Raw genomic sequence first — 19,813 nt, 5'->3', positions numbered from 1 at the left:
CATTGCACCTATAGGGATGCTCACAGTGCATTGCACCTCTAGGGGTGCTCACAGTGCATTGCATATATAGGGATCCTCACAGTGCATCGCATCTATAGGGATGCTCTAGGGATGCTCACAGTGTATCACATCTACAGGGATGCTCTAGGGATGCTCACAGTGTATCGCATCTACAGGGATGCTCACATTGAATCACATCTATAAGGATGCTCTAGAGATGCATCGCATCTATAGGGATACTCACAGTGCATCGCATCTATAGGGATGCTCTAGCAATGCTCACAGTGCATTGCACCTATAGGGATGCTCACAGTGCATTGCACCTATAGGGATGCTCACAGTGCATCGCATCTGTAGGCATGCTCACAGTGCATCACACCTATAGGGATGGTCACAGTGCATAACATCTATAGGGATCCTCACAGTGCATCGCATCTATAGGGATGCTCTAGGGATGCTCACAGTGCATCGCATCTATAGGGATGCTCTAGGGATGCTCACAGTGTATCGCATCTATAGGGATGCTCACAGTGCATCACATCTATAGCGATGCTCACAGTGCATTGCACCTATAGGATGCTCACAGTGCATCACATCTATAGCGATGCTCACAGTGCATTGCACCTATAGGATGCTCACAGTGCATCACATCTATAGCGATGCTCTAGGGATGCTCACAGTGCATCGCATCTATACGGATGCTCACAGTGCATTGCACCTATAGGATGCTCACAGTGCATCACATCTATAGCGATGCTCACAATGCATCGCATCTATATGGATGCTCTCGAGATGCTCACAGTGCATCGCATTATAGGGATGCTCACACTGCATCGCATTATAGGGATGCTCACAGTGCATCGCACCTATAGGGATGCTCACAGTGCATCGCATTATAGGGATGCTCACACTGCATCGCATTATAGGGATGCTCACAGTGCATAGCACCTATAGGATGCTCACAGTGCATCACATCTATAGCGATGCTCACAATGCATCGCATCTATATGGATGCTCTCGAGATGCTCACAGTGCATCGCATTATAGGGATGCTCACAGTGCATCGCATTATAGGGATGCTCACACTGCATCGCATTATAGGGATGCTCACAGTGCATCGCACCTATAGGGATGCTCACAGTGCATCGCATTATAGGGATGCTCACACTGCATCGCATTATAGGGATGCTCACAGTGCATTGCATCTATAGGGATGCTCACAGTGCATCGCATTATAGGGATGCTCACACTGCATCGCATTATAGGGATGCTCACAGTGCATAGCACCTATAGGGATGCTGCCACAATGCCGCTGCATAAGCCGAAGGTGGGGGATAACGCAGAAGCAGAAAGCAACCATTTTAATTGGCCCATGTGACCCATTATTTTCTCCATTGCCAAAGATACTAATAAGACGGGGGCATCTCCACTCTCTTAATACCAATGCCATTGATGGGAGAAGCCCAACGTTGCCATGGCATACAACTCTCTCATTCAGTGAATCACGACCCTTCTTCTTGGACGCAGCACCTTTGTAGATTTAGTTTCCCTCTGGCGTAGAATGCCATATTGCCTTCACTGTGCAAAGAAAGCACCTCTGGTATTCAACCACTGGAGGTCGTTACAAACCCGCAGTCATTTCACCATCCCATTGCACAATCTGGCCAACTTACCCTAGTGGTGCAAGAACTGGGCGCACACTGAACGCGCCACGTGTGCCCTGAAGGGAGCCAAGGGAATACTTGACCCAGAGAGATACATTCGAAGGATTTATATTTGAATGGCAGGGTCCAAAAGTACATGTGCTCCTATCTTTATTAAGGGATCCGATTCCAGCTGTTTAAGTGGCATACAAAATCGTCAAGGGGCTCTGATAAGGGGCGTGTCATAGTGTGCCAGGCGTTGACCAAAAGAGGGGCAGATGGGTTAAGCCATGGCCAACTGCCTCAAACAAAACATCATGAGAGCCCACAAACATGTATATTTGGGCACACAGTGTGATCTTGTTTGCATCCACTCTGCATACTGTAAATAACGCTCTCTCTAGCTCAGTTTCTAAATAAGTTGCTTTCTGCTCCCCGACAAGCAACCTTTCTTTGTTCTGCTGTGCAGAGACTGTCAAGGATTGCTATCTGATAAGGCTGTAGAATAAAATAATGCTGGTAATTCTTTCTCAACAAGGGAGGTCTGCTTATATGACACATGCACCCTTCTGCACCAGTCGCCTGATCTGCAGCACCTGCTCTCCAGTGGCACAGAGTAGGTTCAGAGGTCACAGGTGTCCCTTTGACAGGTGCTGTGACAGCCATGTCACTGCAGCGAAGAGGCTGAATTTAAATCTGCACCTCTGTCTCAAGACTGCATAATTATGAGAGCTACTATCCTGGTGGAAGTTTTAATATTTAAACATAAACCATAACTGAGTTTGCCGTATGGTAGATGGTAATTCACAAAATGATTAAAGCCACATTGATCTGTGTTATACCTACTCTGTGAGCCCAGACCAGCTGTGGATAGGCTGTGTGTATTCCTCCTAGATTGGCTATCTCTGCTGCACCCAGCAGGACTGTAGTCAGTGGGGACTGCCTCCCCTTTGATCCTTTGGGAGATCTGGTAAAACCTCTCTCCAGCAAGACAGACCCTCAGCAGGAGCTGTCCTGGGGAACAGGAATCAAAAGGCACTCCCTACACAGAATAACTAGTCTCAAGCCAGGGTTTTGCATACGAAAGGGCCTTAGATGCTGTAGGACTGAGAAGGGGGCAGGTTCAGTGTAGTCAGAGGGAGCTCAGCAGAGTTGGGGAAAGGTTGCACCATTTTGTTTCTTTATGTACCTCTCCATTGATCCTGTCTCCCCCACTTCCTTTAGCACAATGAACTTTGGGTATGATGCAAGCAGGCAACAACCACTTGTTGCAAGACCAGGGGGACCATTTAAAACAGGCTTGCTTTTGTCCAATCACCTGTGGACATTGGCCTATAAAAGAGGCAGTCTCCCACTCCTTCTTTGAATTATCTCCAGACCTCAACCCTTCCAGAGGAATTTGTTGGACCCTGCTCAGAGAGTAGTCCTTTCTACTTTTGGACCATCCAGGATTCAAGAAAGAATACATTTGAAGCTATGTTGGGAGAGTTGACTTTCCAAATCCCTCAGCCATTGATTTGAAGAAAGAGTGCTCCAAGGCAGCGGCCAGCTCTGCTCCCTAACCACTCTCATGGTCCATTAGTGACGACTTCTGGTGAGGACCAGGCTCTTCCACTCTGCTTGAAAACCTCCCTGGTTGGAAAAGAAGAAACTGACAGGCCCCACTCTGTCCTAGAGCCCCTGCCATGGGCTTCACTGCATCCTTAGGGCCAGAACAGCCAGGATCCCCTTTTTCGCCACATCAAAGTGATCAAGCCGTGTTCACAGCTTTCAAACCAGAAGGATTCGTTGGTGCTGCCTATGGCACTCTTCCACTCTTTGAACCACTGTAATGTCATAATCGAACCAGTTCTATGTCGCATTGTCCCAACAGAGCCCCATCCCCAGTCCCTCTCGGACACTAGCACTCCGTGCTGATGGCTTCGAACTGCTCCATCAAACAAAGCATCGAGCTGCTAGGGCTTCTCATCGGAGCTCATCTTGAACCGCTGGACCATTGTGTCACTCATTGACCAAACCAAGGGTACTAATTGTCTCAAACCACGTTGCATTGTCGAACTGCTCCTGGCGACCCATTACACCTGCATTGCTCGATGCCACCTCGAGTCACAAAGATCATTCGCTCTAATCCAACTCGATGCCAAATTTCCGCCTGGGATCCATGTGACTCACTGCCTCTGAACCCTCTTTGACATGCAAGCAGAATAGCTCAAAGCCTGGCTCAGCGCTGTTGAACCACCTAAAACTTAGAATCCTGAATTTTGACATGACCCTGTCCTCTTGGTCCACCCTTTTGGACCCTAGAGACTGGCTAAGGCCCTTTTGCACCTTTTCCATAAAGAGCATATGCTTTTACAATTCCTTATTGTATTTCTTGTTTGTTTTTCTTCATTGCTGAAAACCCAGTGTGGAGCATCATTACATTCTGCATTTCTCTGTTTTCCTATATAGGGGTGGATTCTGTAGTGTTTTTCATAGTTAAGTGTGTAATTGATATGTGCAATTAAAACTATCTATTTTTGTAGGATCTCGTTCGGACATTTTTTTATTTTGGAACTGTTGTTCTTTGTGGTTTGACGTGCTACTGGTTCACATTCCCCCCTTCTGAGAGTATAGCCTTCGGCCTACCTTACCGCAAAAGCAGAAGGAAGTACATCCCTTTTAGCTGTGTCTGTTGTACCTTTATGATTGGGATGTCTGTTAGCTTGCAGAGGTGTGGGGGCTCAGTAGGCAGTTTTGCCACTACTCATACTCCTGCAGAGCAGAAGCCATTTCCTCCCAGAGACCAGTATATCTGCCTGGAGATAATCTGCAGCTTGTACCCCCTCACACCATTGCTTTATCTAGGCGTTTGCTACAGCCACAGAATAATGTATGCACATATTCCCTATGGAGGCACCAGTCTTCTCAAACTAAAGGCTGTGTCTCTTTAAATGTGCTTTTGCTGGCCACAGACAGACCTATTTAAAAAGTGTAAACTTGTTAACTTATCACTGACATGTTGTGCCCCTCTTTCAGATCTTTAGTGGCAGGGAATAGTCATTGGGAATAATACAGTTAAAGGTGGGGATTATATCATTCACCCTCAATGATAGACCCAGGGAAATCACACATTGGATTTTGCATTAGGAAACATCTGCTTTTCAATCTATGCCCATCACAGCTGCCTCAGATGTATGGGTTGGTGGTTGGGAAAGGGGCCCCCAAAACATCAAATGAGAGCATCCCTATACATCAAATCAAAGAACCTTTTGAGATCATGAGAATGAACACATATTGTTTTGTTTGAAAAATATGCCTCTGACAATTTAAGCCTGCGACCCTTCTGAGCACATAAAGCACACTGGCCTAGCTACTCATTTAATTTGTGCTAACGCTCTAATGCTAAAACATCTGTAAACCATCCATCACATATACTCATTCAGACAGCCTCGGCCTTCTGGATCGACCATTCAATTCTCAGGAACAGGCTTCTCACTTTAGGCATCAAAAAATCAGCCCTTAATTGGATCACCTCTTTTATTTCCAATCGTTCGCAAATCATTCTCCTCCCACCTTTCTCCTCCGCTCCTCGCCCCATCACAAAAGGGGTGCCACAAGAAAATTCCCTTTCCTCCCTCCACTTCACCATCTACCTAAGCCCATTGCCAGCTCTTATCCACTCTCACAACCTTGCCTGCTACAATTACGCAGATGACACTCAGATCATTTTCAAAATGTCCAAGACTCCAGCCTCCCCACTTCCCGACCTCACGTATTGCCTCTCGGATATCGACATATGGATGACGTCCAGCCACCTAATGCTCAACCTGGGCAAATCAGAAATCCTAATATGCAGCAAAACTGCTCTGATTCCCCAACCATTACTATGGCCAATAGCCCTGGGAGCCCCACCTGCCAACCTCCACCTCAGTTAAAAATATTGGATGCACCATGGACGCAGACCTATCTATCTCCAAACACATTAACTCTGTATTCAGAACCTGCCACTTCCACTTACGCATCCTAAAACAAATCTTTCCCTACCTCTACGATCCTCAAACAGTCTTTGCAATACTGGCCATCATCATCTCCTGCCTAGACTAGGCCAACTCCCTGTATCTCTTCGTCCCAGCACGCCAGCTCAGGAAACTTCCAACAATAGCAAAACTCAGCAGCCAGACTTCTCCATGCCCTCTCGCCCAGAGAACATACCACCCTCGCACTCACAGTACTACATTGGCTCCTTGTTAGTCTAAGAGTGACCTTCAAAGCCATGTACATCACACACCAAGCCCTCCATAACACAAGGCCTGAGTTTCTTCAGAACAAAATCATCCACTTCTGCTCCCCGCAGAAACCTCTGATTGGGCTCAGCTCTCCTCCTCACTATTCCTCCTTACCACTCCACAAGAGTTGGCGACTCAGCCTTCTCTATCCTAGCTCCCACCATCTGGAACACTCTTCTTCTGCACATCGCCTGGACCGAGAACTACCTTTCCTACAAAAAAAGCCCTCAAAACCTGGCTATTTGGCGCATTATTGTGAAACCCCTCCCTAAACCTTCCAATTCCCGGTTCCAAACAGAGGAACACTCACCACCAGGCGGTACCGCCATATTCGTGGCAGCCCTGAAATCACAGCACCTGGCGGCGCTGGCAGTTATAGTGGCGGCCCGGACCACACACACTATCATACACCAATCATGACCGTGGTTTCCCACAAGCACCACCAGCTGAAACACAGCCCTTCATAACTTTTTCACACTAAGAAATGTCACAGGATTGATTAGTCACTGCAACTGGCATGTACGGAAAAACAGGCAAATTGCACTCAAAGTGGTTGTGATAGAATCACCAACATTACAATCGGATAGACTGGAATGCACTGCAGGAAATTGTCATGGGAGGAATTTTGCCATGGCCATATCTCGCGCCAGAAGGCCAGGTGGGTGTTCCTCGTGCATCACTTCAGGAAGGCAATGAAGAACTAGCACCGGAATTGCACTGGAAGGACTTGAGGGTTGGGCAGGTATTGCTCATGTATGAACTACAGGATGGGTCACCCATGGTAAAGGTAACAATTGAGAAGGTTCAGTAAGCACTTGATATTTGGGTAGACTCGCCATGCTAACCTGGAAGTACAACCCATGCTCCGCTAGTTGCAAATAGTTGAAGCATGGACTGTGGCTGTTGCAAACAGTTTTATTGCAGGTGCAAGAATTGACAGAAGAATCAAATACCTGATTGGGTGCACAAATCACCACTGAATCTGCTAGAATACAACATGACCGTCTTGACCTCTGTAGATAGCTAATATGTAACTTGCCTGCAGGCCACTTGTTGAGGTCGTGAACTGAGACCATGTCCTTCGTTGACCTGTGTGTAGAAGGATTACTCGTGCAATGGAACTAATCCACGAGCATATGTTGAAACAATGTATTCAAATACTGAACGTAGAACATCTGTTTAACTACATTGTATTAATGTTTGAGAAGGCCTGCATGGAAAATCTTAGAATACACAGTTATTGCATAGGCTTGTTGATACATTTATTAAAGGCAAACCAGTTATGTGCAGTTGTTCGAGACTTGGCACGAACCCTAGATCGGTGATGTATTAAGTGGAATATTAACCCGAAGTGGGGCTGGACATCGAGCCCACCAAGTGTATAAAAAGCGAATGCATTCTAATGTACAACGTCTCTCACTGAACACACTGAACCACGCTGGAGTTCATTGTGTTGTACTGAGGGCCGATAGCTATCTGATTTTACTCTGTTTTTGTAACTGGATTCAGTATAAAATAAAGTACTTTGTATGTTCTTTTGTCACCCGTGTTCAGTGTATTTCCTCGATATTCTGATTTTGTTGTCACACTATGCTCCTAAACCCAGTCTCAGGAGTACACCTAGCATACGTCTTGGTGGCCCCCAAAAGCACAGCCTCATGTTAATAGCAAGAAAAATAAATAAGGTTGTAGCCAAAAAGGAACTCCCTTGGCGACTGCTATTATAATCTTAAAATAAACCAAGTGTTGAATAGCTAAAAGTACATTCCTTAAGTTGTCAGCATGGGTATTTCCCAAGGACTGTGTGGCTGCTACACAGGTATATTATAAGTGAAAAAGGAATTGTGAAGAAATTACTCAAATGCGACAACCTTTTGTTCAATAATATGCACGGTGTCAAAACAAATTCCACTTTAATTCAATGAAAGAAAAAAGTTTCCAATTCGAGTGTTGATAATCTTAATTTTAATTTGCTATCTGGTGTTAACTTCACACCTTATATTCTTGCATCAAAGAACATGTGCAGATTCTTATTTCACTCCAAACAAATGTGTATCTTTAAACCTCTGTATCTTTGACTCTCGACACGTATTTCCCCATTGAGATTATCAATGGTTCATCAGGAGAAGAGATACTTTCCTATTGTTTATACTGATTTTTCCAAAGTCAATTTCCAAATGGTTAACGTTGCATCAAGTAAAATGGTCAATGACGGTTATGTCCTAATCCTTCTTTTATTCAAGTTTGCAGGGATTGCCTTCCAATCAATGTATACATTCTATGGATCAAAAGGCCCATCTGGAAATGCTTATCATGGCAAGAAAGGATTACATCACGCACAAGACATGCAGGAAAATGGGGCAAATTTCATGTATGTGCAGAAGTAGAGGGGGAATGCAACAGAATTGGCAACAAGTCGACACAAGGGAGGTGCCAGCATACTCCCCACCATATAGCGCAGAGCCACCAACATATTATGCCCAAGAGCACACGTAGTATCAGGCACAAGTGCCACAAATACAACAGACACAACAGGGGGAGTCACACCAAGGCAAACACCAATGCACACACAGCAAGCACCGATGCAGACACAGTCAGCATCAATGCCAGCACAGGCACCAGCACCACAGAACACAGTGGCATTGTGGAACACAAACATAATACCACAGGCACTGACACCTAGAATAGGGGGTAGTAGGAGGGAATCATTTCACCCTCACAGGACTGAATAGGTACCCACAATAGGACAGCACACAGAGAAACTTGATGTGTTTGATCATAGCAATTACACAAGACCCCTAAGAGGAACCGAGGTTCAGAGTGACAATAGGTGACAAAACATTTTCCTTTTTGGTAGAATCAGGGGTGACTCGAACCTGTGTTAGAGAAGGCAAGTTCCAAATGTCAGGCACAAGGATTTTCTGCTGCTACAATTACGGTTCCTTTTACGGACGATTTAGCCATCACTATAGGTCATCACGACATGTCTATGCCATCATTATATTCTCACAGACACCAGTTAACTTATTGGGGAGAGACTTGATGAGTAAATTAAACATGGCAATATCATTTACTAACCAGGGGATAATATGTTCTACCCCAGGGATCCATTATGTGAATGTACAAAAGTTCATAACAGCATTTTATGGTCAGAAAGCACAGAGAGGGGTTCCACTGGACCCTGAAGTATTCCGTTATGGGGTATAAATATTGCTAGCTTGGCTTCCCTCAATACAAGACACATTAGTGAGGTTACGCACATAAGTTCTGTTTCGACCAGAAATACCCACGGACATGGAAGGACAGATAATTACAATCAAGCTAGAAGCAGCCATACTAAGGAAAGACATATTGATTTTACATGGATTGGACAATGAAGAAGTAAGTTGGAGCACACTAATAGCACTTGACGAAGCACAAAGACTGACTGACTTGACAGATGAAGAATTATTTACAGATGAGGACTCAGATGATGAAGTGATATTTAACATCAGTCTTACATATCAACTACAACTTGAGAGCGGGGAAATATCCTGGAGAATGTCATTAGTGAGGAAAGTACCGTCCTTTCTCCAAGAAGATTCAGCAACAAACCGAACAAACTGTGGACTAGCAGTCCATATGATGTCGGCCTACTAAAAGGAGTAGGGCTGTTAAAATTCAACTAAAGAGGGGGGCTATTTTACCATTAGTAGGAGAGTATCCCATGTCCAAGGAAGCTGACAAGGGTATCAATTAAATCATTGCTGCCATAGTGCAACAAGGGATATTATTGACTTCAGGATTCCCATGTAACACAGCTGTGTAGCCGATAAAAAAGTCAATCGGCGGGTCGTGGAGACTTATTCAGGATTTATGCCCCCTGAACATTATTGTTGAGGCAGAATAAAGAAGCCATAATGCCAACTACACTGAATACCATGATGAAATACCCCATGTCAAAGAAAATGCCCTAGGAGCGGCATAGTCCTCTTCATTAATGGGTCATCGTCAATATACCAGAGCACGGGTGAGAGACATAGTAGCACTGCAGTGGTGAAGGCAGGGGAAAATGACAGCTTTGAGACAGTGACAAGTGCAAGATTGCCAGCACATTTCTCAGCACAAGCGGCAGAGTTGATAACATTGATATTAGCACTTGAGGCACATGATGATGAGGTGATAACTGTGTTCTCTGACTCCGCTTATGTGACCTCAACAGAACATGCAGGACCGTCACGTTGGAAAGGGAGGAGATTCCTCTGTGCAGATGGCACACCAGTGCATCATGCATCATTAATAGACAGGTTCATAGAAGCACTCAGCGTCCATCGGCAATCGTTGTGGTGAAATGAGCAGCGCACACCAGAGGTGCGGATTTCATTTCACATGGCAATGAGGCCTCAGAACTAGATGCAAAAGAGCACCATATTTTCCAGAAGTATCTGACATTGCGAATGCACTGAACAAATATAAAGGTGCATGCAAAATGGTGATGAAGGAAGGCTTTATAAGTTACCCATAGCATAAATTATAGAATTACAGGGCAGGGCACTGCAAGAGGAAGAGCAGCGGTTGTGGAAAAAAGGCAGTGTTCATTGTCCCCCATATATGCAATGCGGCAGCAGAACAGCACAGGAAAACTTGCAATGCCCCTATGGCTGCTTACAATGGTATTAGAGCAGCTGCACTACCCAGAACACATATTCAGAGAGTGTCTTGCAGTATTGTTTCTGACGACTGGTGTGTGCCTTATTTGGCAGAGGACGTTGCTAATTTTGTTGTCAATTGTTTGATATGTCAGAAATGTACAGCAGGGCGTTCTCTGCAAACAGTGAGAGGAGCAATACCCCATCCTACAGGATGCTTTCAGCATTGGCATATTTTCTATGTTGATATTGTGAGGAAGGCATGGTATTGAGCAGTAGACACAGACACAATGGATACAAGTTTCCAAAACCTTTATTTACACTTTTGATTGGGAAGGTAGAATTCCTAACTGGCCCGAACTCTAAAATGGGAGTAATCTCGACCATTAAACAAAAACAAAGATGTCTAAGTCAGTTTGGTCAAACTAAAAAGGCCTATACTAAGAAAACCTAACCTTGCCCTCCTTCTTAGAACAACAAATGTGTTAAGGGAAAACAAAATGAAAATAGTGTCTCAAAAAACAATGTCAGAATGGCTTCAGCAACAACTCCCTTCCCCAGGTTCAACCCCACGGGGTCTACAGAGTCGATCAGTAAACAAAGGATGGGTGGATGGCACAGTTATGTCAGTCTTGCACACTTTGGCTTACAGGTACAATTCAACAGTTCAATCTTAGGCTTTTAACTTCTGATACTTCCATCACTTCTTTAGGCTTTGCACACACATGTCATCAATACTCAGTTCATATACTCTCAATTTCTTACAGCTCTTCATAGGCTTCCCTCTACCGGGCTTGAGCCTGTCTTTCCTTTGTTGGGGTTCCCTTCCCCACGTTTTAACTCACATATCTTTACACTGTCAAAGACTTTCGAAACTGCAAGGAATTAACATAGACCTCTGCATGACCACTTCGACCTCTCCTTCAAAAAACCCTCTATTCACAATCTTCTCTTGCAGCACCAATGCCTCTAGGTACTTGTAGTTCTTGTTCTCTTTCAATGGTTCCTAAATTTCACTTTTGCCATATTGACATATTTCACATTTCGCAAATGTCACTTTTCTCATATTCAATTTCTCTCCTTCTCGGGGTGTCCTTTGTTCTGCACTTGTAAAAACTTTTCAAAATTCACAACATATCACCAACACTTTTGAATGTGCAACTTCCTCTCGCAGGACCACTCTGCTACTTTGTATCCTTGTCTTTCAACAATTATTCTTTTCATCTACATTTTATCAGCACACGCTCAACCTTCAACTTTCAAATTACAGTCTTTCCCCCTTAACATCAACCAGACTTTTGTTTCCCTCGATAACTCACCGGCTATGTTAATTGGATTTCTTTAAACTTTTTCGTGCAACTCAAGGCTGTTACCAACGCCTCTTCTGCTCCTCCCCAACTCTGCCATTCACCCAGGAGGGTCGCAGGCTGTTTCTGGCAACATGAAGGTTTCTATCACCTGCTTGCTCGGCTTTGCTCTTTGAATGCTCACGACCTACCGAAAGAATTGACATCTTGCCTGACTTTTTTCTTGATCCTCTTAACTGTTGATCAGCCCATTGGCCTTCCAGCTTCCACAGCCTGGTTCGCCTCAGCCTCGGAAGAGCTGTTCCTACTCGTACCAGTCTCGCTCAAAGTGTGCTTGTGCACCCCACCTTTTATCTTCACAGGGAATGGTAATAAGTGTCAGGTGTACACTGTTAGAGTTACGTGCCTCTCTCTGCCTGGCCTCATTACAGGGACAGGACCAATGCAAGTTAGGGGAGGTACTCCTTCTAGTCTCATTCCTCATCTTTCTTGGTGCAGTACTTTTCTCAAAGTAAAGTGGGGAGGAATTATGGGATTTGTAGTTTCCCATAAAATAAGCAGGGATAGGGGTTAGATGAGTTGTGGAAAAAGGGGGATGCCATGTCTCACCATTGGGTGCTTCTCCCCCACTACCCGAGGACCCGCTACCAAGGTGATCCTTCCTCGCTTGTCCACCCCCAGGGTCAGGATGCAAAAGTGATGGCCTTTCCCTGGCCACCTGAGTTCAGGATCCCTGAGGACTAGATTGTGAAACAGCCTCTGGGTTTTCACATACCCTTCCCCTATGTGATGTGGATGAATCTGTTTCTAAGGAGAACTGGGAAGGAAAACCTACTTTGCTCTGATGTTTCCCTTTTCAGTGTTTGACTGTGAAATGGCATGGATGTAAGTCCAGCAACCATTGCATATCTCTTGAAATGGACTTGCTTAACTAATTTATCCAGATATGGGGAGAATGATTAATTTCAACAGGACACTCCCTCAAATATCCCTTAAAGGTGGGGGTGCTGTTGCACGGCATCAAGATGGCCGCAGCCTGAGAGCACTCTGCTGGAGGCCAAGGATCCTTCACCCACCGGAGCTGCCTCGCTTGTGGCTGCTACTCGGATTTCGATTTACGAAGCGTCGGAGCGAGAGGGAAATCTCTAGACCACGGCTTGAGGGCTGAGGGTGCTGTTCTGTGGCGTCTGGGCCTCGGGCCCTGTGCTGCTGCGCCCGTGTGGATTTCCTGAGCCCATCACCCCGGCCGCGTGGAGATTGGAGTGCTGGTCGGCGTTGGCCGCTGCTGGAGGGACTGTGGCCGCATCCTTGGGTGGCGACGGCGCTTGGGGCTGGCGGGTGCATCCGGCGGTGCGGCTCCTGCCTGCTTTAATATCAGGTGCCGGCTTTGCTGTTCGTCTCGTGGCCCGGCGCCCTGGCTTGGAGCCGTAGGCTTGGTTTGCGACGGGTCCCCTGCCTGGCATACTGGAGGCGGAGGGGGTGGGGTGTCATGGCCCCCGTGGAGGTGAGTGGAGCCTGGGCTCGGGGACCCCCTCACGACGGCAGGAGACATCGTGCACTTATGTACACTGGGCAATGGCTACCTGAGGACTGTCGGGCTGTCAGGGGACAGTTGTCAATTGCGGCGAGAGGCACTCTCTAAAGTGCAGTATCGAATTGGTGGGGGACATGGTGGAGTGCCCCCCCAGCAGAGGTCCCCCCCTTCCCCTCCTTTTTTTGTCAGTGCCATATTTTGATCACTGACCTTCTTGGGACACCTCCGATTTGGATTCCTGATGGGAGGGCCCGCGGACAGGTTGTGGGCACCCTCCCTTTCTCCTGTCTGGACTGACTAACTGTCGACAATGATAAGATCTACCCTACACTGGGCATATGCAATGGTGAGGAAGCTCTGAAGAATTGCCCCATCCAATGGGTTAGTGTCCGGTCCAGATCACTGCGTCCCTCAATTCCAGGTTCCTTCAGAGGCACCACGTTTGCCACTAACTGGGCCAGACACATCAAGTTAGATCATGCTAAAACATCATTAGCCTCAGTGTGGCAAACATTATGAACTAATCCGACTCTCCTACTCAACTATTACTCATTTTAAAAAGTTGGTGCCGCAATAACCTGGGAAAGGTTGTCCGCCTGCAGCCCCCATTCTTGAGTGGTCAGTACTCTGACTTCAACACGGTACCTGCGGGCGGATCTGGGGCTCATGCCTTCAACGTGTCGTGTTTACACCCTTAGTCTGTGACATTTGGATCTGGAGAGGGCTTCCTCTCACTGGCTGAAGCTGGTGCGGCTTGAGCACGGCTGCTGTCTGTGGTCCCCTGTAGCCTCCTAGAATGGGCAACCCCAAGAAACAAGCAAAGATGGAGCAATTTGCAAAGGCGGATAGAGTTATTGCCGGTCACGGAGAGGGGTCTGAGGCCGCTCAGATTGATATGTGTGCTTTAAACCAAACCTTATTGGCCCTTAAGGGGAGTTCTGGCAGCTTGGGAGCTAAGACTGACGCTCTGACCTATAAAGTGGATGTATCGGCGATACAAATTGAGAAGTTGTGCGGTCGGATGACAGAGGCAGAGCAGAGGATTGGGGATGGGGAAGACAAGATCTCCGCTCTCCAAAGAGAGGTGACCTCTTTGCAACAGGCTGTTATGAAAATAACGGCGAAGAATGATGACTTGGAAGGGAGATCGAGGAGGAACAATATACGGATTACCGGGGTGGCTGAGACAACTCGTATTGATAACATGGAACTCTTTGTTGAACAGCTTCTGAAGGAGGTTTTGGATAATCCGCCGGTTTCGAATATGTTTATGGTTGAAAGAGCCCACCGCTCCTTGTCGGTCAGGCCGGGAAGGGCCATTATAGCCTGAATTTTCAATTACAGGGACCGGGATAACCTGTTGCGCGTGACCAGGGAAAATAAGTTCCTGCAATGGGGTTCTTCGACAATACGTTTATTTCCTGACTTTAGCCAGCAGGTGCAGGATCAGAGGAAAACGTTTCTAAGTGTTAAGGCCATGCTGCGGAAGAAGGGGGTCCGCTATGCTATGATGTATCCTGCTAAACTTAGGGTGGTGCATGATGGTAAGGTGTCCTTTTTCACTAACCCTGAATCTGCCGAGAGGTTTGCCTTGAACATTCCAGACCATGTGCCTCCTGCTCCGACGTCCCTGTGATTGGGAGCGAATTGGTGTGCTTATGGGACCTCTTAAGGATGCATGATGGGTCCTGTGGGATAGCTATGTAAACATTTCATTGAATTGTGACGGTGCCGACTAAACTTGTTTTCTGGTGGGTGTTTAAACTGTGCCGTGTAACCATGGAACTGAGCCTCCAAGCTTTACGAGCCACAGATGCCACCAGCCTCCCCCAAGCCCAGCGGCTACTTAGCTCGGACTTGCATATAGGTTATGGGGTTTAGGGTGGTGGGTGGGATGAGGGGGCCAGTAGATTGGGGTTTCTGGCGTGGGTGGAGGGTGGGGTTTGGGGTTAGGTTTGTTATATTGTTGGTTTTGTGTGGGTGTTCTTTGGGGGGTGGTTTCCCAGGTTTCTGTATGCACAGATGGAGAATTTGGCTGGTTTATGTTTGGTGGCGCCACCAGTCGAGTAATTGACACAGACCTGACAGCTCAACCGTTGGGACTCTCTCTTGGTGTTAGGGGTGGTTGCCCAGATATATTCGTACATGGGGGCTGGGAGGGCTGAGCTTGTTGGTTGGTGTTGGAGGCGCGCTGGACGTGTCTGGACAGTCTGAGGTTTCCTATGGCTGCGCCCTGGTTATTATTTTGGCGTTTGTAGCTCCTTTCACATATGCTCATGGGTGGTTGATATGAGTTCTTCCTCAGGGCCAGGTTCCCTTGTCCCATTGGACATAGTTCTGTTTATATGGAATATTCGGGGCTTCACGAATGCGAAGAAGGTGCGCCTCATGTCTAATTTTTTTAGGAATCATCAGGCAAAAGTGTTATGTTTGCAAGAGACGCACCTGGGAAGGGGTTGCAAGCTCCCTGCTCTTTCCGGCTGGGGAATACATAGATATGGCTCTTCTTACTACACACACTCCCGGGGAGTTGCAACCTATATCCATCTCTCCTTAGGATTTAGACTCCACAAACAAGTGATGGACGAGGAGGGACGTTTTTTGCTGGTGGCTAGGGAGATCGCGAACCATCCCATTATATTTATCAATATTTACGGCCCTAATTATGACTCTCCCGATTTCTTTCAAAAATGCTCGGAGCATCTACGACTATTTTCGGGTTATGAGATAGTGTGGGCGGGTGACTTTAATGTGGCCCTTTCTTCCACGTGGGACCGGTCGGCCCCGACTCAACGGTTGATCCCCCATGCGGTGTACAAATGGCGCTCCATTGTAGTAGATTACCCCCTGTTCGATGCATGGCGACGGTGTCATCCTGACGCTCGGGAGTTCACGTTTCATTCTAGTGTGCATGGGAGTTCGTCTAGGATCGATTATGTGTTTATGTCCCCGGATTTGGCCCGCGGTGTGGTCGGGGTGGATATTCTCCTGCGTACCCTTTCGGATCATTACCCGGTGCTGGTAAAGTTTAAGGGACCACCATCTTATCCTAGGCAGCTCCGCTGGAGGTTTCGCGCCCGAGCGTTGGAGGATTTGCTGTTCCGGGAGGGGCTTCACCAGGCCATCACTGAGTTTTTTCAATTCAACGCCGGGTCAGTTTCCAGTTCTGGGGTGGTTTGGGAAACTTTTAAGGTGTTTATACGGGGCTGGTGCATGTCACGGGAAGGGGGGGGTGTTGAAGAGTATTCGTGGTGAGATATTGCGCAAGGAGAAGGAAATTAGAGACCTGGAACTCCTTCAGGGGAGCGCTGATTCACCAGATCTACAATCTTCTCTTGCAGTGAGGAGGCGAGAGGCTCAGGCCCTGATGGATGACGAGGAGAGATTTTTGGGTGATCCTGTGGCTGCGTCGAGATATGGGGAGGGGGATCGTCCGAGTAAGACCCTAGCCTGGGCTGTCCATCAGGAGAATCATTTGGAGCTTATTCTTGAGGTGGAATCTCAGGGGGGTCCGCTTGTCAGTGACGTGCTCGAGATTAACGAGGTATTTCGCCAATGCTAAGAGCAGTTATATACAGCTACTGGTTCGGCTGGGCATGACGTTATTACCGACTTCCTTGATAGAGTCGCCTTGGGTTGGCTGGATTCGGAGATTGGTGGGCTTCTCAATGAACCCCCCTCAGAGGAGGAATTCCATAGGGTGATTATGTCTCTTCCGAACGGGAAAGCCCCAGGCACGGACAGGATATCGGCTGAATTATACAAAGCATACCCTGATTGGCTTATTCCTCATTTATGTAAAATGTTCGAGGAGGCGACATCCTCCGGCGTACTCCCTGAGTCTACGCGTACTGCCCTGGTCACTGTATTGCTTAAGCCCAATAAGGATCCGAAACGATGCTCCTCCTACCGCCCTCTTTCATTAATAAACACTGATAATAAAATTATTGCTAAGCTACTAGCAGATCGGCTTCTCCCCCATATGCCAGCACTAATCCTCCCAGACCAGGCAGGTTTTTTTCCGGGGTGATCCACGCAGAATAAGCTGCGTAGATTGTTCACTATGATGCACAATGTGAATCCGGAGGTTCCGCTTGCGGTGGTGGCCTTGGACGCGGAGAAGGCTTTTAATTCTGTGGAATGGCCTTTCCTGTTCGAGGTTTTGCACCGCTCGGGCATTGGCGCTACGTATCTTGCCTGGATTCGCCTTCTATATGTGGCCCCTCGGGCTCGGGTGTATACAAACAGGGTTCAATCCACCCCCATTGACCTTCTCGGGGCACTAGCCAGGGCTGCCCCTTTTCCCCCTCACTTATTTGCCCTGGTTATTGAGCCGGTGGCCTGTGCATTGAGAGAATTCCACTCTCATCATGGTGTGCTACTCCAGTCGTATGTATCTATTATTTCTCTCTATGCGGATGACATACTTTTATACATCAAACATCCTCGTACAAACCTGCAACGCGTGATGAGGGAGATAGTTGAGTTTGGTGCCCTGTCTGGGCTACAGATAAACTGGTCCAAGTCAGAGGGGAGTCACCCCACAGGATGTTGGGGAGGCCTTTGCGTGGTGTCCGCAGGGGATCCGGTATTTGGGTATCAGGGTATCCACTTCCACAACGCTTTTGTTTCAGGAAAATGATGTCTCTACCTTGCAATATTTGGAACACCGGGTGGATTCTTGGGTTCGGCTTCCAATCTCCCAGGTGGCCCGCATCTCCCTCATCAAAATGATTGTTTTACCGAAACTTTTGTATGTTTTTAACAACGTCCCCGTATGGCCCCGGTATCATTCTGGGCTCGAGTAGAGTCTATGCTTACTAGACTGATTTGGGCGGGGAAACGATCCTGCATCTCCCTGCATCCATTGTACAATTCATATGCCCGGGGGGGGTTTTGAGGTCCCCGATTTGTTCCTCTATTTTCTAATAGCACAGATCCAGTACTCTATTTGGTGGTGGTCCCCAACGAACGATCTGCCGCACTCGCAGCTGGAGAGGTCAATTGCTCAAACAGAGGACCTCAGAGGATACCTCTGGGTTGTACGGAAGCGCCATTTGGGGACAGAGGTTCAGCCTTTGGAGATTACGCTCAAGGCCTGGGACAGCCTGGCGGGGTTGGTGGGGATGGGCTTGTGGTATTCACCCAAAATGGCCATATATAGAGTCCGGGGGATCCCTCTTACATTTGAACATATCTTTATTCAACATTTCAAAAGCTTGCACATTCATACTCTTTCGATGTAGCGCCACAAGGGATATTCATAACTTGGGACAGCCTCAAGGCGAGAGGCGACTGGACTCTGATCACACAGTTGTTATATTTCCACCTCCGCGAGGTACTGAGATCGAAATGGCCTGATTTCCCTAGGGCACCAGGGACCTCTCCCGTTCTGGAGTATATTGTGGCCACGCCCTCTTTTAGGAAAGTGATTTTTTCCCTGTACTGTCTGGCTCGGGGGCTTGGGAGTTCTCTCTCTTCCTCCTATAGGGCCAAATGGGAGGTTAGTATAGCTCGCTCATTATCCGTTGATCAGTGGGATGGTATACGTGCTCAGACTAAGTCGATCTCTAGTCTTAACAGATTTCGTCTGATTGACTTTAAATTCTTGCATCAACTGTACTATTCCCCCCTGACTTTGCATAAACTGTTTCCCCTTCGGTCATCGGAGTGCAAGAGATGTCATCAGTCCCCTGCTGATTTTTACCATGTAGCTTGGTCCTGTCCCCAGGTCCAGTCTTTTTGGGGTGCTGTTGCTGAGGTGATGGGGCAGGTATTGGAGACCGCAATCCCTTTCACTCCAGAAACGTGGGTGCTGTCTTGGGTGGATTTACTGGTAAGCAACGATCGAAAACTGTTTGGGATGGCTTCAGCGGTTGCCAAGTCTCTGGTGGCTCGAGCATGGGGGTCTCCTAAGGCCCCGTCAATACATCAACGGGTGAACTGTATGTCATTGCATGACCGTAGGGAGTCCCAATACAACCAAACAATCCCCCTTAGTAGTCGACCCAGGGACTATTGGCAATCCTTTAGGAGCTATATGGCTCGTGAGTCGGACTCTGAGGATGCTCTCTCGCCACAGGAAACTGCGGATGGCACCCCAGAAAGGAGCTCAAGCTTCATGGTTTTATACCCTTGTTTGGTCTCTTTGCTGCTTGTGGGCCTTTCGTTTACTGGCTCATTGCCTTTATGAAGACCGTTCAGATCATTGTATCGTGGGTAATATTCCTGACAAGAGGGTGTGTTCTGTTGCATGCATTGAGAACCTGGTGGGAGTTTTTTTTTGGGTGGGTGGGAGGTGGGGAGGGAGAGGTGTTTGTTCTCTTGTGGGGAGTTATTGCTTGTCCTTTCTTCTTTCTGTTTGGTTTCTCAGTTTTCTTCTGTTTGTAAGGTCGCACTGTCATTGCCTGATGCATTTTTTGTTATGGAAATG

This window comes from Ambystoma mexicanum, chromosome 3p, assembly GCF_040938575.1.
Source record: "Ambystoma mexicanum isolate Mex_15411 chromosome 3p, UKY_AmexF1_1, whole genome shotgun sequence".
In the NCBI taxonomy this organism is placed as follows: Eukaryota; Metazoa; Chordata; class Amphibia; order Caudata; family Ambystomatidae; genus Ambystoma; species Ambystoma mexicanum.
The sequence above is the reverse complement of the archived record's forward strand: the minus strand, read 5'-3'. Positions refer to the sequence as shown.